The sequence below is a fragment of the Haliotis asinina genome, chromosome 5 (assembly GCF_037392515.1).
Source record: "Haliotis asinina isolate JCU_RB_2024 chromosome 5, JCU_Hal_asi_v2, whole genome shotgun sequence".
Taxonomy (NCBI): domain Eukaryota; kingdom Metazoa; phylum Mollusca; class Gastropoda; order Lepetellida; family Haliotidae; genus Haliotis; species Haliotis asinina.
In genome coordinates this window covers 8,264,404-8,287,379 of record NC_090284.1, presented here as the reverse complement: position 1 = coordinate 8,287,379, position 22,976 = coordinate 8,264,404, and the positions used below count along the sequence as shown (strand labels likewise).

The following is a 22,976-nucleotide window of genomic DNA, read 5'->3' as shown; positions in this document are numbered from 1 at the left end:
TCTTTCGGCAACTTCCGACAAATGTATGCAGAAGCAAGTGTACTGTCTACTCGACAAGGCCACCAACTCGGAACACAGACCATTAACTTGCCATCAGTCATTGCTTTTGTGACACATCGTGGTATAATATTGACTGACATATTGTTCCATGTGGTGTTAAACTCACTCACTCAAATTGCTCTAAATATATAAGATGACAAAATCAGTTATTCCTAATTATAGATATTTCATTCAAGATGTTTAGCCTTTGCATTCTTTTTGAATGAAGCATAAAGCGACAACATCGGCCGCCATTACCCATACCAACAAACTATTCCAATTATCAATAGCCTCGCCATTTACGGTAATGAATCTAATTCTCTCCTTTCCTTTTACTAACTATCTGCATCTTACGTTTCGCTCTACGTGAACCAAACATGGAGGACAGCCTAGTGGTCAAAGCGTTGGTTAGTCACGTGGAAGACCCAGGTTCGATTCCCACATTGCCCTAACAAGTGTGCCTGTGCGAGGATCACCGAAATTTCGGTGTTGCATCTATCTTGTTTAATCTGTAAACAGCACTGATCATCGCCATAATCATCGTCGTCTGATCAAATATTGATTTACTTAAATAAACGAGCGCTTTTGTGTGTGTTGTAGTTCTAGCTGTAGTAGAAATCTACACTCATTTGATTTATAGACTCTGTGTATGCCCAACACGTACTGCAATACATCAAAAATGAAAAGATCTAATCTTGTCACATACAACTAGTATATACATTTATGACAGTACATTTTACATCGTTTAATGAAAAAGTCCAATTAAAATAGGTTAAAAATGAGATCACTGAGTAAGTTATTTAAAATGTTTATGCCACCTTATCACAGAGAATCTCAGCTTTCATACTGACACGTGTAGGGAATCCATAGCTTTTGACAAGCACCAATGTATACTGAAGAGAAAAAGAAACGCAGCTTTGTCAAGTTTTTAAAATACAGGATATAAATATGAACGTTTACTGTATGAGATTTCATTTTTTCGAAACTTGCGTTTATTAGTGTTATACATTCATCTGACAGGGAGACATTTGGGTTGGGTTATATATGATGAGGTATATGTAGCCGATGACTCGAGTTCATTATCCTCCTCCCTCCACTACTAATATGTCTACTTCCAACTTTCTCCCCACTCCAATTTATGCAGTTCTGTTCATCAGGACGACATCCGCCACAACTCAAGACATACTTGAGATCATGATTTTAGCTCTGTTTGACGGCTACAACCATTACAATGGCGCTACAACGACACTGGCTGAAGATGAGTAAATTAGGAGATAAAACACTGTGTTTGAAGGTCAGTAGAATGTAACGATATTATAAAAGGTTGAGGTTTTAGATAAAGACAATTCGAGCTGTTATTACTTCGTGACATACGTCCTATTTTCCACCACAGTGTGGTTAGATCTACTGTACCATAATCGTGTTATTAAGGTTTAAACACACTGTACTGGACAATCGTAGATAAAAAACGTGACCATATACCTCTGGATATCGTTAACTAATCCTATTCCAGTATTTTTTGAAGTCATGGTAGAATCGGTGATACTCGAGACCAGCATACACTGCTATTCCCCTACTGTATCATAATCTAATCCAGATATCAAAATCTATTCACTTTCTCATAAACTATAGCTCTATTCACTCAACAACAAAGTTGACCACAGTGTGATTTTTTTCACTATCCACGTTGAACGCTATCTACCACCACAACAAAATTAACTCACGGATAGCTTTCTATCAGCAATCTTATACATACACATTAATTTACCTCAACAACACGAAGTCAAACACTACCACTAAAGGTAAACACTACCACCAAACCTAAACACTACCACTAAAGCTAAAAACTACAAGCACCAGTATGAACGGTAAGCTCTACCAATATAGTCAATCAACACTGCCACTTACGTTAAACAGGTGTAACTCAGTTCACGAACTTACATTGTTCACCTGCTACAGCTGCAGTTCAAAGGTGCCGTTATTATATGGTAAGATACTTTCCGCCACAGCTGCAAAACCAAACCTAGTGTTTTAATGTAAACGCCATACACCAATGGAGCATAACTATTTTTCACGGGTTTGACAATGTGACAATGTAATTTACTTTCAATCAACGAATTCCCAAATCATCATTTATCAGTTATCGATCTGTTAAATTTCTAATTTACAGGGAAAATGTCTTCCAATTAGTTATCATGGGCTATCGTTTTTACTGTAACAAATTGTTCCTGAAACCTGTTCCTTTTGCGTTCCTGAAACTGGATTAACATTTACTCGTCATGGTCCGCGCAGGTGTTTAACTGCTCTTAGCCACACAGGAGTTACCTCCCTGTAGTTATCACCCTACTTCATGGTGTGATAAAAACATGAAATATGAATATAGTCATTACCTTCAGCACCTCGTGGCGGCTTCACAATAATGGGTTGGCAAATACAGTGTGCGATGCCCGTAATGGGCCGTTCTTCTCACCCAGAGCGTATTGCCCTTCTTGAGGTGTTCTAGTCCACCAGCTGAACACCAGCATGTAGGGTAAGAAAAGGTCCTATACTGCCTCATGCTATAGTCAGACATATGGGGTCTTGGACGTTGAGAATTAAGACCTGTTTAAGTATAACTGACCTCGAGTGTGTGTATGAATGCTCATACTGTCGGCCTCTAGTATGGTACAGAGTGAGTGAGTAAATTTAGTTAACATTGCACTCAGCAATATCCAAGCTACATGGTGGCTATCTAGAAACAATCATGTCATCTCCTTGTCTGATACAGAATGGTCAGTTAGATGTGTATAGAATCTGTGTACGAGGCGGACGTATCTGTCTGAAGGGATATAACCTTCAAGTGAGCGATATCTCGTAACAGAGAATACACTTGCGATGCAATCCTTCCTTTGGTTGTCCTCCTTACATAAATGTAGCTTATGCTCCAAGGTCCGCTAATCACGGGTTCGGATCCAGCACTTGCTGTGACGGTGTTTACCGCTCTTCCAATCTGCAAAGTTTCAGACCTCCCCTTCACATTAAATCTCTGTTCAACTGACCTTACAACTCGATCTGTTGATTTCATTTTTTCATAGGAAAAAGTCGCCAAACACGGTCACGGTCACGGTCACGGTCACGGTCACGCATCCAAGGGTTCTCCACCCACCATCTTCAACTGATTATTGATCTAGGCTCTATGCACAGAACCACACGCCGCCATAATCTGTCATTTATCTGCATAATATCTGATTTCGGTTACTTTGAAACACATTGTTGCCTTTTGATTTCTTCAAAGCTTAAAAAAAACCCTGAGATTATCCTAGGAAACTGCGAGTGTCCAACACACTAATAACTTAATTATGGCGATCTTATGATCAAGTGCAATGGGCTTTCTTTGATAACTTTGGAAATATTTCATTAATGAGAGCCAGTGCGGAGGATCATTTATACTACACGTTGAACATTATTATCCCTATCAAGAAATCGTGCATTCTCAACTTCCCGGGGAATATACATGAAAGCGTATTAAGACAAGAGTTGCTAGGAAAACAACCCGTGACGTAATACTCCATTCCCTTAATGTACTATATTAACGCTGGGATGCATCCTACATGATATAATGCGTAGTTCATTGCATACACTTGATTTCGGAACATAAACGAATCGACATTTAATGTGAAAGAAGCGTCCGTACAATCATTATTACTATTCCGCCCATGCAGAAAGATAGGCAAGGCCAGCCGCATTTGTTATAAGATGTACATAGCTGGACGAGAGCGCACCTGTCAAGAACGAACACCTGTCAAGACTGTACATCTGCAAAGATGCTCCCGATTCCTCCATAGTCCTAAAGGCCACTGAATATGTCCCACGGCAGGGGTTTACAGACTTCTGACCCAAAAATTCAGGTCGCTAGATCACTGAAGAATACGATCAATTTCCAATATTGTCATATGTCAAACGCCTTTAAAGATTATGTGTAATGGTGAAAAAAACAATAGTGATTCGTCGTGACGTGGTTGGTTTTTACCTCCATTTTTAAAACATTACAACAGTATATATACTTTAGTATATTTATATAAAGCACACCCTTCGCAATAAATTTATTTTGGCAGCGACATTAAAAAAACACACCCCTCACTCACCCCTTCCTCCAGAAATGGGCTTCACTCATCGCATTCACGTGGGCTATCGAACAGGACCCTTGGTGTGACGACAGAATGCCTTTAGTACGAGGCTACCCAACCGCCATCCAGTTACCTGTATCACGTTAAATCACATTCAGCTAACCACACACAGGAAATTCTGCTATATCTAACTAATTATAATTAAGCAATCGATCTGACTACGGAATTTTCTTATGTCACAAAATCAGATGTTTTCTCATGTGTTTTCATGTTTCGTGTTTCCTAAACTTAAAAGATGCGTGTATTCATTTTGAAATATGCTCCAGTTTAATTATTTAGTTGGAACATGTATGTATGTTGAATACGTTGGTTTGTTTTGTTTTGTTTTTGTTTTTGTTTTGTTTTATATTATCCAACACTTTTACGGAAATAATACTTAATCGAATCTCGACTAAACAAACCAGTGATTGATGTTATGAACACCTTCCATCAGGCAACGATGACATTCATCTAAGTCACCAGTCTGAGCACCGATCCATTTCATCGACACTGACCACCTGCTTGTTCTGCTTACAGTATAGACTAACCTAGATCTCCGCCGGTACCAAGCACAGACGCGACTCCAGAACAACTATGTCACTTGAAACCGTCTCGTCATTTGTGCGGTCAGAGATTGACCCAAACTGGGCTCTAATTACTAGACCGCTGAATCTCTCCTCCGATCCCAAGGTGCCGCGCACCGGAAGTTGATCGATCAATGACCTTGAAAAGACTGCGCTGACGTCATACTGAATAGATGAACGGCTGTCAGACGACCATAAATAGACATTGCTTCTAATATTAGATTGGCTTCTGACCAGATTGAATGATTAAACGCTCCAAATTAGATTACAGTTCTTCTAACGCAGCTGTATTGAACGGTGTCTATTTTGTGCCCTGTGATGGGGTGAACATGTAAAGCTCGTGTCCTGATCAAAAACCGCGCCATGGCCTGAGTATTTTACTCGCTAAGGGTGATCCCTACTCATCTAGTTGTAAGTAGAATTAGACGCGGGTACTGTGCGGATTCAAACGACGTAACGAAGCCTAAAATGTCATTTCCTCAACACCGTCTGCAAAGGCATTGCATACAAATTGTTGTTCGTGATGACTCTAAGAAAATTTAACTCTCCATGCTCACACAATTACAGTCACGCAGGGTTGGCCGAGAATTCTACAGAAGATTAGAGGGGGGTTTCAAAGACACGCTAGGCAAGGCGGTTGGAGATTTGGTATCACATACAAAACATCAACTCACTGAGAAACAACCCATGACATCACGATACTTTGCATGCGAAAGGTAGATTATGGTTTGGGGACGTGTGAAACTACAAACACATGTGTATTTCCGTACGGGAAACACTTAAAGTTTTAACCCAAATCAGAAACTGTATTTACGATTAGGCAGCTAACAGATTCTGAACGAAATATCCCGTTCTGCATGCCGGTCAAAAGCAGTTAGGTAGTATGTCATGATTGCCGCACGTACCAGTTCTCGCAATATTGTCGTAACTGGGATTTGGGTGTTAGTAAACCCTCTTACCAGTTACCTGTTACGATGGCCGTTCTGCCTTATTGGGGGTGCTGCCAGCTATGGTGGCATACTCGCATGGTCCGTCCGGGCTGCTGCATCTAAGAATAAGGGGTCTGACGACCGGGATTCCTAACTAACACATAGCATTCATGTACTGGCACTCTGGCATACAATGAATAACTCAACACAAGTTTGTATACTCACATCGGTTTACTCGATCCCTCTCTTCATAACAATCGGACTTGGTCTGGACAGGGTAGGGCAAGCTCTTTACTGATCAATCGGGATGTGAACGTTCTGTTGACTCTTCAACCCGCATCGCACGTTTTAATGCTGACGGTATCTGTTTAAGGTGTTCGAGCCTGCTCTACCCTTGTCACATGGCCCTCTACAATCTGTCTGATTCGTTAGACGTTACATCATTCCCTGGTCTCATGTCGTACCTCGTGATTGGAAATCTCCCTTAATTCTAATCAGTGACTCAGCTTTAATTGCTGTTTGACGACGGAATCTCTTCTGTTCTGTTGCCTGACATTTATTCCCTTTTCCATCCCTTAATCTATTACCCAGTAGTAATAGCATCGGTGCTATGCCGAACTAACCGCAAATCTTGTATACTAATGCAATTTTCACCTTATAACAATATGTTTCCCCCTACTCATTTTCTGTATATTTTATGAAGACGATTTACCCACTTTTTCTTATAAAATGTATTTATTGCAGAAATTACATGTTATCAAAGCATTAACAGACACTGTGAAACTGCAGTCTTCACATTTCACACATCTATTAAAGAATTAATAACGTATGCAGTTGACAAGTCGCATTATAACACGTCAACAAGTAAACAAAGAAACTACATAAACATATAAACGTGTTGTTGATCACAGATCACAAAGCCCGAATTGACCCATGAAGATCCGGGTTAGAACTGGTCCTCAGTAACCCATGCTTGTCGTAAGAATTGACTAACAGGTTCGGGGTGTCAGGCTCGCTGACTTGGTTGGCCCGTGTCATCGTGTCCAATTTGCGTAGATCGATGCTCATGCTGTTGATCATTGGAGCTCTAATCCAAACTCGATCACTTCCAGACCGCCGCCATTAAGTAAGTTGGAATATTACTGAGTGTGGCGTAAAACTGAATCCTCTCACTCACTCTCTGTCGCTCATAACTGGTCAGACGTATTCTCGGATGTTGTGAACAATCAACTCGACACTGACAGTGAAGAATGTTATTGTTGCGAAAAAGCTATTGCAGATTACTCAACATGTGACAACTTCAACTGCTTACTTCGAAATCCCATGTAATCAATTCCCCATCTAATAACTTCAATTCCTCTTGTGATATCATTCCCATCTGATAACCTCCTCATCTGATAACATAAATCTTCATGCAATAATAACTCCATCTGATAACTTCAGCCTTCGTGTGATAACCTCCTCATCTGATAACATCAATCTTCATGCAATAATAACCCCATCTGATAACTTCAGCCTTCGTGTGATAACTTCCTCATCTGACATCTTACCTGAATATCGCCTAGTGTGGAGTAAAACCAACCTCACTTACTCTAACAACTTCGATTCCCAAAAAGATGGCCTGCTCACCTGATAACGTCACATATGATAACATCCACATCTGACAATTTACCCATCCGAAAACCTCAAGTCCCAACATGATAACCTTCATTTCCAGTCTAGAGTATAAGACTGGAATTCCCCACACGGGTACATTGGGTGAACCCCCATTTTAGGTGTCGCTAGTTGCGATTTTGCTGAAAAATCGCTAAAAAAGGCTTTAACATTTAACTCACTTACTCACTCTTGATCCAACGGGGCAACCTCTACCTCACTTTGGAATCAATCTGCAAAGTTGCACTGTGATCATAATTACCTTTGATCTGATATAAATCTATACTAGACAGTTTTACATCATTGCCGTCGATGATGTTTGAGGTCTGTCACAACTGAATTTCATAACTAAATAATACAGCAACAGGCGTCGTGCCACCATCGATTGTCTGGGTCTTCCTGAATATGAGGTCGTTATCTGCAGCCAGGGGCGATGGGCAGCCAAGGGGTTAAAGCGTTCGCTCGTCACACCGAAGACCATGGTTCGATTCCCCACACCGGTAAAATGTGTGAAGCCCTTTTAAGGTATCTCGCGCTGTCATATTGCTGGAACATTGCGAAAAGTGGCGTAAAAGAATACTCAGCCATTCACTCATTTCCAACCAGACAATGTATTTGTCTATAAAAGCTATTAAAGCTACTACAAGACCCATATTCAGATATATACACTGACCCAAAAAAGAAACGTATAGCTGAAATCTCATTTTTAAAGTAGATTTTTTCGGAAAATATGGAATGGAATGACATTTAATGTAAATATTAAGTGTTTTTATAGTCAATACAACCAAAACAGACAAACAAACACAACCTCTGGTGATTATTCGCCACACCACAGCACCTTGAAAACGCTTTGTATAATCTGCACGTGGGAAAATCTGAAAGCATTATGCACGTGCAAATGCAGGATCTCAATCTTGATTATGATGGCTATAAAAGGGGACAGGTCCTGTTGCGATTCATTCTTCGAATTTCTTTCTATGCGACGCGAAAAATGCCAAGGTTAAATGAAGAAAACAGAAATAGAGCCATTGGACGTCTGGAAGCTGGGGAAAGTCAGTCAGTCAGTCAGTTGCCAGACGTCTGAATGTGAGGCAGAGCACGATTTCCCGTCTCTGGCAACGATACACGCAACACAACTCGACCAGAGACCGTCCAAGGAGTGGGAGACCAAGGGTGACAACTCCAGCACAAGACCGCTACATCCGGGTGCTTCATCTGCGTAATCGGGCCGTCACTGCTACGTATACCGCTGATCACGTTCCTGGGCTGCGTAGAGTCTCTCCACAAACCATCAGGAATCGCGTAAGAGAGCATGGAATTCGACCTATGCGACCTCATGCAGGACCTGTTCTGCATCCCCATCACCGTCGTGCACGTCTTCAGTGGTGCAGGAACGTTCGGGCATGGAACCTCTTGAATTGGAGGAGGATCTGGTTCAGCGATGAGTCACGTTTTCTGCTGTACAGACATGATGGAAGGATGCGTGTTTACAGACGTCGAAATGAGAGATATGCTCGACAGTGCGTTCATGAGGTCAACAGACACCGTGGTGGAGGTGTAATGATGTGGGGAGGCATATCTATGAACGGCAGGACACAGTTGGTGCATGTGCAAGGGAATCTCAATGCTGTACGCTACCGGGATGAAATTCTGAACCGTCATGTTGTTCCTACAATTGACGCTAGAAGGGAAATCACCCGTGTGAATTATCATTGCTCAAGTTCCATTACTTTTTGTGCAATTTAAGTTAATAAATCATCTCTCATAACATTGGATTTTCACCTATGCGTTTCTTTTTTGGGCCAGTGTACATATCTAGATATTTGTACAGTTCTGTCTCATGGACCATCATGATACAAACGTGTCTGCTTTAGAGGCGTGACATAGATGCACTGAATCTGATAAAGTCTTATGTGTATTCGTGCCATTCAGACAGTACATACATCGTCCACTCACTCAAACTTATGGACATAGTTCAATCTAATATTAACTAATCAGATAGCCATAGGGGCGCTTAACCATTGTGGCTCCACGTGTTCTATGTCTCCTAGTCTGAGCTTCTTCCACTGACGGAAATATAAGTACGAATATACCTAAGGCACCGAGTGTTTAATTCACAATACCACGCGCAGACTTAATTACAAAGTCTGGCGAGAAACTCGGTAGCATGACATGAGTCCCGCCTATCTAGAAATGTAATAATTAAGGGATGAGAAATCTTTGTTGTAGCTTTGCAAGTTTGAGATGGTTGTCTTAAAAAGAGTATGCTTGTACGACGAACGTTGTCGATGCCGACGTCATTATATCCATCGCATCGGCGTCGGGTTCAGTCATCGATATTTACACCTAATAAGAAACATATGGTTCAATGAAATGGTGAAAGACAAGCTTTGAAAGTACTAAGAAACTATTTCCACCCACGTCCGACCAGACAACAGAATGGTCAATCTCACGGAGGGCAGTGGATTGAACGATTATGGTTTTAGGCCGTTTTAAACGTTCAGCAATATTCCAGCAATATCATGGCGGAGGACACCAGAAATAGGCTTTAGACATTTTACCCATGTGGGAATCGAACCATCGGGTTCATCAAACGATGAGCAAACGCTTAACCGCTAGGCTACCTCACCGCCCTGAAGGACAGTGGATGCAATATGACTATATATGCGACAGACTCTGAATCTTAAGGAATCCTAGCTTAAGAAAGATGCAAAGAATGTTGATCAGACCAAACTGTGCTGTTCATCAAGTTGTATGTTTTCCTCATTAATCACCAACTTCTGAGGCGGCAATCACAATGTTACGTACACATATAATCACTTCAAATACCACGGTCTAAGCAATGAGCTCAGTTCACCCTCACATTACATTGCTTGTTTCGAGGCTTGCTTGTAAACACATGCAGGCGATTTATTCGACACTTATTTTAATATAACCATGGACGATTTCTTCATTTGATGCCATAACCCATGGACAATGTTTGGATACCGGGTCAGGTGATCCAAGCAAATATTGACTGTCTGTTGGCCTGTAATCTAGAATCATTGCAATAAATGTTGTAAATTATGTGGCAGTTGTGTGATTTCCCACTGACGACAGTTGAATCAATACTCGTGATTCAATCAGAAAATACTGGTTCTTCTCGTTTTAGCAACCCAAACACGACTAACCGCTGTAATTACGTAAAAAATATCCACACTTACGAATAGTGTTTACAAAGTAGAAAATAAACGACCACGGGAAGACCTCTGAACATCTCTAGCAGCACAGGGAATTGTCTGGTACGTTCTTGGTAAACATGAATATTATTTTGACTTTAGTTATGCCGTTGAGATTATGATAAACACAGCGAATGGAGGGCGACTTTGATAAGAAAATGAAATACATTTGGACAATAAATCCATCCAAAATTCAAATTGCATTAATTTTGCTCAGTAGTGTTAAGTTTATCATTTCTCAACTTTATTCTTGGTTTCAAGAATACGTTGATGTAAAAAAGGGGAAGCTCAATGAATATCCAGAACGGGTAAGAATCTTTATATAACAAAGGACAGGCGTTGCATCTTATATAGTTGGCGTGCGTGTGTGCGTGCGGAAGCGCACATGCGCATGTCATTTCTGGAACGAGACAAACCAGCTGACTGATACATACACTATGATACACGTCGCACACAACACTAATCTACCTATATAGCAGCCAGTTGTATTTAGTCGAGTCTGGACCTGAAAATCCAGAGATCAACAGCATGAACATCGATCTACTCAACTGGGATAAAGAGAATTCGATCCAGTCGTTGTTTCTTACGATCAGAATATGTCGCAAGGGAACTGTAACCCTGCATCTCAGACCTTACACTGGTCTAGATGTGAATTAGTCGTTAAAACAGCGATCCTGGTCGACAATACATCTTATTTAGTACGTGGTATATGTACAGAACAGACATACGTTTACCGGTAGTTGTGAGAACAGGACACAATCGTCTTAGGGGGTGCATTTTGATGTGAAGAGTTGCGTCCCTTGCACGAGCAAGCAAGTGGGCGTATTACAATCGTGTATTCGAATCCCAGTTCGTGAATGTTATGTTTCTCAGTATGTAAAATGTATTCTTGTGTTTCTAGCCGAAGCTGAAATGAGTGGAATAGGCTGCTAAACCCAAACCCATTAAAGTTGTGAAAAACGAGTGTGTTTTCTGGTGTGTGTGGTTGATTTTACGAGCGTTTTAATTTGTTGGAGATAAATATCACAATCACCTCCACTTAGTAAGTTCCTCAATGACATGACATTACAAGAAGCGTTGTTAAGCACTTACATTTGCATATTTTCGTTTCGTCGATCTATTTAAAGCGTTTTATCTTACATAAACAATTGCTTTAACAGAAATCTCGTTCGGCAATGAACATTTGACGTGATTATTCTGACTTGCATTTATGAAAATGGGTGCCCTGGTATTGCTGGAACATCGCTAAAGGTGGCGTAAAACTAAACTCACACATCCACTTAATGCCGAATGTGAGGTAGGGAAACGAATACAGTTTTTGATCTTTAGGTTTGAATCAACCGTCAACCTTCCTCTCTCCTGGCAAACACATTATCCTCTGGACCAAGATGATCTTCAGTGCTGTAATGCACGTTGGTCATATGATTCAGGGAGATGCCAATGAGAACATCTGAAAAACTTTCTGACGCCGTATCATAATTACATTAGCAATTACAGGTTTATAGAACATTAATTCAGATCCATCAGCACATCACTGACTGTCCGGATATGCATTGGTGATAACCTCCGGCCCCAAAACTGCAGCATTGCGTTTCTGTTTGAATTCAGTTCGCCTCTCATGGTTGTGTCTAAAAGGAAAGATCATCTACACCATAACTAAACACAAATCCATGTTTAAGGACGCACGTATACACGGTGAATATTTCACCAAAACACATTTCCCTTGATTAAACCTCCCGCGATGGTGTATCCCTTTTCCATCATCTAGCGTATTACAGGTACAGATAACAGTAAACAGACTAACTTGCCAAGTTGTACCGTAAACAGCGATCTCAATCTTATAAACACACTTGTAGGTGACCATAGAGGCGCCTTGTCTGTTTATATTTTTTCATTTTTTAAAATGCCAAGGTGAAAATGAAATGATATACAGTATGTGTAGTTCGATGACGGATAGAGACGTTTTTCGCGTAATCAAGTCAAACAAAGGGGGATAACTCTGACTGCCATGCTTAACGATGGACCCATGCTCCGGTGCTTTTAATCATTTTGTGTCATTATGTCTATTATACATGTTATTACTTATCACTTCCTCTTGCAACTCACTGCAGGAATATACTAGACACGAGGAGGAAATATTCTACGACCAGATATGTATTTTCTTTACTAAACCACCTTTTTCTACCCAGGTTATCTCACGGAATGTAAACTACATAACGAGAAGGTGTACACGTAATGAGAAATCAGTAGCGTAATCTCAAGCCTGATTTTGTAATTCATCTGTAATGATTCAGCGTTTAGTACTTAGGCATACAAACTTGAAAACTCGCCAGAGTGGCGCCAGAAGATTCATTATAAGCATGTTATCAAACTTCCAATGGGATTCATTAGGACTCATTTAGATCACGTATAGTCTCGTACTGAATTTAAATTGAAATTTTTTTTATATACATTAAATCTAATCTGTAATGATCATGAAATGAACTTATTTTTAAGGTTAGTTGTCAATACTTTTTAATTAAACGTTTTATATCAAGCTTGGTGTTTGTAATCGTTTTAATCTCATCAAATTTGATAAGGATCAAAGTTAGTTCTTTTTTCTGTAAATAAATTAGTCGAGTGTATTTCTGATAATATGATATCAGCTCGAGTAAAAATGAAGACTTAAAACTCACAGTGTTTCAGCGAGACTTGGTGGTTTACTGACGAGTGTTTACATCAAAAGATGCCGTTTTACATTCGAAACCATTCCTAACACTTGATATTCCTTGAGTCACTTGTTGCCGGATGTCAAGCAGATTATCATGCCCTTTTTGTACCGCTTAACAAAACTACTTTAATTATAAGTAATAATAAATAATTCTACGGACAACAGACACTGCAAACAGACATAAATAGATTCAGGAAACAAAGGAGAAGCGGTAAGTTGTCAGAAACGGAGATACCGATGAAGTTTGCTCTGAATCTATTCATTTAATAGAATCTATTTACTTAGTACACATGGGGAACACGACGATAGAAATCTGCTTAGCGTCCTTCAAACATCATCATTCCGTTCTGGGAATAGAACCCTTTGGTGCATTGGTGATGGGTTTCAAGCTCACTTTTGGTTTTGATATAGGCCTTGATTTGCCGATATCATTACTAACATGTGTAAGTTTAGATTTCAAGGTCGGCTAACTCACCAATGTTGCACACATCGATAAACCCGTCACATGAAGTCCTTCACATTATTCGTTGGAGGGTATGGTGACACTTGACCTGTGACGACCGTGTGAACGTGTTGACACGTGCAAATATTGGACTGAAAGATATTTACAAGGAAGCCTCGTTTATCCACACCGTACTCTGACGATATCCACTTAACTGAACTGGCCACAGAAGGTCAGCAAAACCAGCGGAATGGCACCCCGAACAGTTAGCGACTGTTTGAGTTTGGTAAACGTTTTGGACATTACGCTAAACCAAGGTGTTTCGGCATGGAACGCCCGAAGGCATGCAATTCTTTTATCATTGCCATTTTGGTGAAATCCAGGCGTACTGGCACGGCGTTGAGAGATGGACGATCGTAAACCGAACAGTGTTTACTCTTTCAGTCGGGTTAGCAATGGTCTCCAGAAAACATGCTTGCGTAAGAGGTGGTCGGAATTGGGTGGTCAGACTTGCTGACCTGTCTGACACATGATATCGCATCCCAGTTGCGTAGATCGATGTTTATGTTATTGATCACTGGATTGTGTGGCCCAAACTCGATTATTTACACCCCGCTCCATTCAACTGGAATATTGCTGACTGCGGCGTTAACAATAAACAGTCAATCAATAAAGACAGAATATCCTGATATATGAGAGTACGTAAATTGTATTTCACCGTGACATGACGATTGACTGTTCAAACTGGTCGATATCACAGTCAGGTGATGATCACCTGGATCATAACAAAACATCACGGACTTAAAGATGCACATGGTGAGTGGTATTGTATAGTCAGTGGTGGACTGTTGGGTAGTGCTTGTAACTTGTAACTCCGTCACGTGCCGTCACCCCGTACGCTCGACTCTCCGAATCCTTATGATCGATTCTCCATATATGTACGATCTTTGAAACGCATTGTGTCACCTACCGTAACATTGCACGAATATTGCTAAAGACGGCGTAAAACAGTACGCATTCACTCGAATTATGGTTGTCGTGAGAACTGCACAGCTGAGCTCTTCAACACATTACCTCTACTTGCCTTCAGATACTTTTATTTGTTTCAATTCATCTGTTAACATATTTTACAGGAGTCAAGACAAGGAGATTTTTGTGTTTTTCGACTGAAAAACTCGCTAAGAAAAATTGAAAAAAGAGTAAAATAGAGAACCAAAATAAAAAGAGTAATATGTTCATATTCTAAGCATGGTGGCCCTTTTCCACTTGAGGGCTCAACTCATAAACACAATACATAGTCGGAAAAACATGACAATATATATATATATACGTCCTCACTATCTGGCCTCAATTCTCAATGAAAACATTCTACAAAAGAAACCGCTCTCAGTAATACGCCATGCACGGGAAAACATGAAACTTCAGACTCTATAAAGGTTAATTTGGTGCTTAAAGATTGATAATGTTGCCGTGTTTAAATCACAGTGGACAGTACCGTATATGGACACATTAATCAAAGTTATATTTTTAGCTTCTTCACACACCAACCAGTTGTTGATGAATCAGAACCTAAAGGTCAACGTTTGAGCATCATCGCACAATATCTGCTGTTATTTCGACAGTACACTATACACAATTCACGAAGAGGACGAAATCCATCACCGGGAAAGAGTTTCAGTGGATAAAAAGACTCTGTTCTTACAAAGAGAAAGTGTTACCAAACTATCAAGTGTACAAATACCTAATAACTGACCATCTTGAAAAAGGAACTGAATGTGGCGATAGTGCTATACACTAAAATATTTAGCCAGTACCTTATCGACAGTGTGTAACGTTCCTTCTGACCAGTAACACAGCTCCCCCTCTACCCATGAGTTGCTGACCACATACACGTCATCTGAAGGCGATGGCTTCATCATCATTTCAGCAACTTCATCATCTCTGAAGCCGGGCTTGAAGCAGTGGAAAGCAGCCTCAAATGGATAGCTGTCCCACAGCATCATACCACCACCAAGAGCTTCTGGAATATCAGACTGACTGACGTCGTATATGAGGCTCAGATACTTCTCAACTCTTTTCTTGACGACGTCGGTAACAGCGTAGGCACCAGGAAGACTTCCTGGGATGGGTGTCCCGAACTGACTCAGTTCTCGCCAGTATCGAGTCGTTTCTCCAATGTGGTAAGAGGCAAGTATGACAGCTACACCGTTGTCTCCGGTAAACCAGTCTATTGTGTGTCTGGATGGGAGGTCAGTGTTGGCTTTGCCAGAGTCAGGATAAACGGTCTTCCACCACTTGTAGGGGTACGCTAGGAATATCTTTCCAGCTGGGTAGTCACAAACAGAGTTGATATTATCCATAATAACAGGATTGCTTCTGAACGTGGGGAAATCCACTTTCACCAAGCAATTTTTCGGAATTGCCAGAATGACCTTCCTGGCGCCAATCGTCACCTCATCGCCTTCCGCCTGAAAAAATAAATTGTCCCATGTTAAACGTTCTAAACTATTTTCCGGTATTAAAAGATTATTTGAAATATATTATTCACGATTTCATTAACACACATATCTTGCACCCAGAAAAAGTGCCTCTTTGCGCAAAGATCTGACCCTCCATCAAGAGGACGGTTCAAATAATATGAACAAACATGACAGCGCATGCGTGAGCCCCTGACAGACACCTGGCGTTATGACTGATTCTCGGTGATCATTTCGAATAATTTTGGCAGATACTTTGTCTGTACTCCCAACGGCATATATTTCTGTGGTTAATTGAGACTGATTAATGTTTTTTTGACATGTGTTTTATTTTTAATCCAAAGGGACGATTGGCTAGTCTAGTGATTAAGCCTTCACTCGTCACGCCGATGTGTGAAGCGCATTTCTTGTGTCCGCCGATGTGATATTGCTGGTATATTGCTGGTATATTGCTGGTATATTGCTAACACGACCTAAAACTACATTCACTCACTCTTGAGCTAAGGAGTCAACTTCTGTCTCACTTTGCAATCAATCTGTAAAGATTTCCTGTCATTGTAATGCTTTGTTATAACCTTATAGCCTGTTTTATATCTTGTTGTCGATAGTATCTAGCTTTTGAGTTCTATAATAACCGACAACTACAAAAATACCGTAACAGGAGTCGTGACACCATCGACTGTCTGGGTCTTCCTGAACATGAGGGTGTAGCCTCCACCCTGTCTCCTCTCCATCCTCATCAGCTGGTGGTTCAGGCGGATCTTGTGACTAGAGTGTCATGGATACTACAGTTAAGTTATTGAATATTAGGGAACAAATGTGCCTAACTTGGAATGAAAGAAATATAATATCACAAACAGGCGTGAAATTCGCTGTCAATGTGTTTTAATAAATAGTTTAAATGTTAATATAGGTTAATATATCTTGCCACTAGCCACTATTGAACACGGGGCCATTTGGGAAACAACAGTGCTTCACTTTGAATGAAAGAAATATAATGCCATATAGCAGGCGTAAAATGTGTTTATAATGAAAACCTGGTAATACATCTTACCATTAGCGTATTATCAATTTTCTATTTTGATACATTTCAGCTTTCACTTGTTTGTAAGAATCTCTCCATGAGTGTGGTGGGTAGTCTTCCCATTCCACCCTGTATTGTTTTCACAGATGACGGGGGATCGTTAGCGAAGCTGAGTCCAAATAACGGCGTCCGTTCTTCGTCAACGCAAAAGCCCATGGAAGCTCGTAAATAACGGAATGCTTCCATGGTGGCGTAATGGCTATAAAAGTCCAGCTTACTGAAAACAGCAAAATATATGGATATGGTTGTTTGCTACACACACACACACAGACACACACAGACACACAGACACACAGACACACAGACACACACACAGACACACACACACACACACACACAGACAGACAGAGGTCAGTAATTAATGACGATCGACGGTATCAAGTCGTTTCTCCCAAGCAGAGTTGGAGGACATGCGTGTTGAGCTGGAGAATGAGACTGAGACTCATCGGGCTGAACGGGGACGTCAGGAGCGGCTGATCGGGGTACAAATGAACGTCATCGTTCTTTCGATATGCCAAAGAGGGTCTTGCGACTCTTGCTCAGAATCCAGGCTGCACCATTCAAGGCGCCAGCAATTGTTAGTAACACTTTGTTTATTTTGAATGACGAAAATGATGTGTGATGCTATTTGACGTGTATGAACCATATGTTCCTCGATATATTTGCCTGCCTTTGCGTGTGTTTGTTAGGAGAGCAACCCCTGGTGCAGGATATTCTCACGTAATCGATACCTGCTTAATCCTGTGAGATAGTGATACACGAAAGCTGGCTTATGATAGTCCGTCCTGCTGTGAACAAAACGTCTTGTCGCTATGTAAACAGTCTTGTTGCCTGTTCATAGGAATTGCAAAAAGTAATAATTGTAACCTACCCAACAAATGCTCAAGCACACGCGACAAACACAGTTCATACTCATGGGAACTGTTTATTCTGAGCGTGTCTTGAACATGTTCAATAATTCAAAACGTATATTTAACATTTTTCACTACAGACCTCATCTTGTACACAGGAACGCCGTCATTAGTCGTCAACGAGTACCTCTCGTCTGGGTACTTGATGCAGGTTATGTTGGTGTTGTTTGTGAAGATGTCCCTGTACGTGTACGACAACACTAGTTGAATACCAGATCGTTTCCACTATTTTTGTAGAAGTACAAACACAAGTAGGATACCGAATTTTATGTCATACGTCTTTTGTACAGTTAGTTTACCGTGCTCTCCACTGGTGGGGACCAGGGCGCCGTTGCACAATGCAGCCTGAAATAATCTTATGACCAAGTATGACAGGTATGACAAGAACACCAAGACATAATTTATCAAGTATTCACTGACCAGGTAATGTCATGACCACACAGGATGGATCGTTAGCTGGTTGGTTGTTTAACACTCCAGTCAGCAAAATTCCAGCTATATGGTTGACACAATCCCGTGATCAACACCTTGAGCATGGTTCTGCGCAACTGGGCCAGCATGACAACTGTCAACCAACTCACCGACCCTGACATCCCGATCCTGCTACTGACAAGACCAGTCCTAAGACGGATGTTCACGCGGGTTGCTGCACTCGTCAATAAGTAACGGTGAAACAAAACGCCAACATACAAGAGTTACTAAAACAGCATTGACTAGAACAGCAAGTGAATGGAAGATACCGATGGCATATAAATTTGTCTGAGGTGCGCCAAATTGTTTTTGAAAAAAGCAATGTCATAGTCTCCTGGCTAATGTTTTTTCCTGCAAGTGGTCCAATTTAATGGTTGTACGTTTGAAAACAGATCAGAACCACATGTGCAAACGCATTCTCCTTCATCTTACCGTATGAGGGCTTCTGGAGGTTTTCTTTCATCAGGGTTTAAGTTGTAAGGTGTTTTGCTTCCTCCCAGATCAGTCTGGTCCAAGTGTCTCTCACGCAGATACCAGTGAGTATGGTCCTTCTGACCGTGTACATCAAATGGGGCGACCTTTAATCCTATCTCACTTGCTGTATCTAAAAGAATGCTATGCTTCTCCAGAAACCTCATCCCCCCGAAATCAAGATACGTCCCCGGTGCGACAGGCAGCTCGGCAGTGAAGAGTCTCCCCCCTACTCGGTCCGAGTACTCGAACACGGAGATGGAGAGCCCTCGGTCCCTCATCCTCCACCCCGTGTAGGCACCCCCGATACCGCCACCGATGACGGCAACGTCAATGCAGTCGGTGGTCTCTGAAAATACACAATTCTTACATTGATCAATATATTGATCTTCTTGGTTCATTGTTCTCAATAGAAAAATTTAATGACATGGCCGGATCCAAACATGCTGCAAATTCACTCAAACTCTGTCTGAAATAATTTTATGAGGATATTGATTTCAATTAGCATCACAATACTGTTAAAAAGCCTCCGTGGCGCCTACCGTTTTCTGTCTTTGTAGAGTTTGTTGTCGCCATGATATCTGCAAGCCAAAAGATGATTTTAAATCCAGTGACACATGTGTTGTCAAAGATTTTATTTGAGCATATTATGAATTTCATAACCATCAACACCACTACCCCTGTGTAACTACTGTCAAAGGAGGTTGGTCCTTTCCGATGCACATCGTACATCCAGTGAACACCAATGTGCCATGACAGAGGAGGTCGACCCTTTATGATGCACATCGTACGTCCAGTGAACACGAATGTACCATGACAGAGGAGGTCGACCCTTTATGATGCACATCGTACGTCCAGTGAACACGAATGTACCATGACGGAGGAAGTCGACCCTTTATGATGCACATCGTACGTCCAGTGAACACGAATGTACCATGACAGAGGAAGTCGACCCTTTATGATGCACATCGTACGTCCAGTGAACACGAATGTACCATGACAGAGGAGGTCGACCCTTTATGATGCACATCGTACGTCCAGTGAACACGAATGTACCATGACAGAAGAGGTCGGCCCTTTATGATGCACATCGTACGTCAAGGGAACACGAATGTACCCTGACGGGAAAGGTCGTAGCATTCTGATGCACATCGTAGGTAACAGAAAACGAATGTACCATGACAGAAGAGGTCGGCCCTTTATGATGCACATCGTACGTCAACAGAAAAAGAAGGAACTTTGGTGGGGGATATAGTATTGCACCAACAGGAGGTATAGATACATTGATAGGGAAGGGTACCCATCCTTTTTCACCTGTACTATCAACAGGAAGGCTCAGCAGCGTGTCACATCGAAGAGTAATGAGAGGTGTCCAATGTGATTATGCGTACTATTAGAATGGAACTGATCCTTTATTGCATCGCACACAATACCAACATCGCAGGTACAATAACTCGGTTACATATCAACAACCATAAATGGGACGTCGTTTCCATCATCGAGCTATATGAAAACAAACTGACTATATTAGGTTCATTGTCGATATGAGATACTCCATGGACATTGTTAAAACCAGTGATGATAACATTGTGAATGTTTGGATACCAAACGATACCAATCTATCTTTGGTATAATAATTCAAGTCTTGCACATATGTATGTGCTTTTTCACACCAAACCAGGGTTATTGGAAATTCTCTTAAACTGCTCAGTCAAACGGAATACAGTAAATTGGATTTCCTGAATGACATTCGCCAACAAGGTTGTATTGCTAACTCTGCTATATTACATATCACTTGGTATTGGTAACTTAGAGTTTCTGTTTATACATTGATTAACGCCTGAAAACCAAACGCTTGTTTACCTGTCAATAGTGAGTGAGTGAGTGGATGAGTGGATGAGTGAATGAGTGAGTGAGTGGGTGAAAGAGTGAGTGGGCAATGTTACAGATATTCCCAGCAACGTCACCATCAATGATTATGCGACTGAATCATGTCAAAGCTGCATCGTTAACATATTTAAGTGTGTGTGTGAAACAGTAAAGACCATATTGCATACATTATTGACAGAAGTTTCTTGTCGGGAAATAAACAGTGTAGATGTATTAGTAAGAAACGTCGTCTTTTTCAAACTGCATGAATGTCATTAAAACGCAATCGTGGAATTAAAAAGAGCATTTTGGCAAAACGAACATATTTGGTTTCAAAATATGTCTGCAATTGCACCTCGTGTTTTGTCCTTGGTATAGAAACCATTCCAACTGCACCGTTCAATGAGTCAACGGTGCAGAGATTCTTGCAAGCACAGCATGTTTTCAGTGCCCAGACCCTTCTGTCACAGAGCCTGGTCGTTGAATTTGGAATGTTGAACAAATACGATGTAGCAGATATCTGCCAACTGTTTCTGTTACTGTTCAGTAACAGTTTTGAAGGGAGGACTGCATGGTGGGATGGGGTGTTTGGTTTGGATGGAAGATGGATAATGTTGGATGGTGTAAATTGAAGATGGACGAGGGGGATGGAAGATGATGGCTTTGGATGGGTTGTGGGCGTTAGATGGTGGATGGTGGGTGTTAGATGGTGGGTAGTGGGGGTGGTTGGTTAAGGATGATGTCTCCAGTATACTTCCTATAGTTCATGAGGTCCTGAACTGGTATAATTCCAAGTGCAAATTGTATACTACAACAGGTCCAGCATATCGGTATCAAAGAGCATCTCTATCTCGCCTCTCAAGCAGCATCTCTATGTATTACCAACATTATCCATTAAGTTCAAGTAAGTAATCTTGACTTATAAACATTACGTATGCTTTTCTCGCCCGGTGTCGATCCTTGAAAAGTTATTTATTGACTTTATCTTCAGCGACGATACTAACGTCGGATAACGTCATGGCCTCTTGCTATAATGTTCAAGATCTGAATTCAGTAATTCACAAACAAATACAGTAATGCAATGTCTCTGGCACCTGGCGTACCAACGACGTAACGCAATGTATAACATGGACCTGAAGGTCAAACTTCATTAAATTATAAATATCTGGGTTACGTCAAAACAAAAGAACTAAACAATAACAATGCCGACAGACAATGGGCGGGTATAGGATGACAGATATGTGCTGCCTCCCAGCAAACTAATTACTATGGGGAGAGACACGACACTGTATTGCAGCCTCGACCTTCGTGTTCCATGGTTAATAATTCACTCACTGTGTCATTTTCAAGGTGTTAATAAAACAATGAGAAGCAGTTTAATGTCCGTTGTTAAGCGCCTTGACAAAAATAACTGTCGTCGGTATGTTTCCGTCCGTGCAGTAGGAAGCCGAGCTTTGACTTTAACTTGTCTGTCTATTTGCTATCACGGACACGAACTAGAACCCCCCTCCCCCCACCCCCCACCACCACCCTTGGACTGCATCTACACATAAAAGCTATTAGTGGACAGTGTTCCTCTGTATGTAACAAAATGCAATCCAGCTTTATATCGCCGCAAACAAATGATGAAATACAAAGTGAATCAAGATATTGTTCATTGTGTCGGTGATTCTAAGGGTGCCGGTTGTAATTACCGTAGTGTTGTTGTTCACACTAAACAACCCTCACCGCTGGGATTGTTATTGTTTACACTAGACAAGTATGCTTGGAATGTTGTACCGGATATAATTCACTAGAAGATGTCCTAAAACCTAACACTGATAATTACTTTACACTAGCAAATACGAATCCATAGGTCTTAGCGTTATATATTCATGTGAGTATACGTCGTATCTTATTGCAACATATTCAGCTGTATACAGGTATATAATTATTCGGCTGCTAGATGATGGTTAGTACATGGTTAACCATTC

General features: G+C 41.1%; 1 pseudogene; it reads right to left on the bottom strand.

Annotated features, from left to right (window-relative positions):
• Positions 1-15,507: 15,507 nt before the first annotated feature.
• LOC137283343 (L-amino-acid oxidase-like) lies at positions 15,508-19,710 on the bottom strand (annotated as a pseudogene).
• Positions 19,711-22,976: the final 3,266 nt, after the last annotated feature.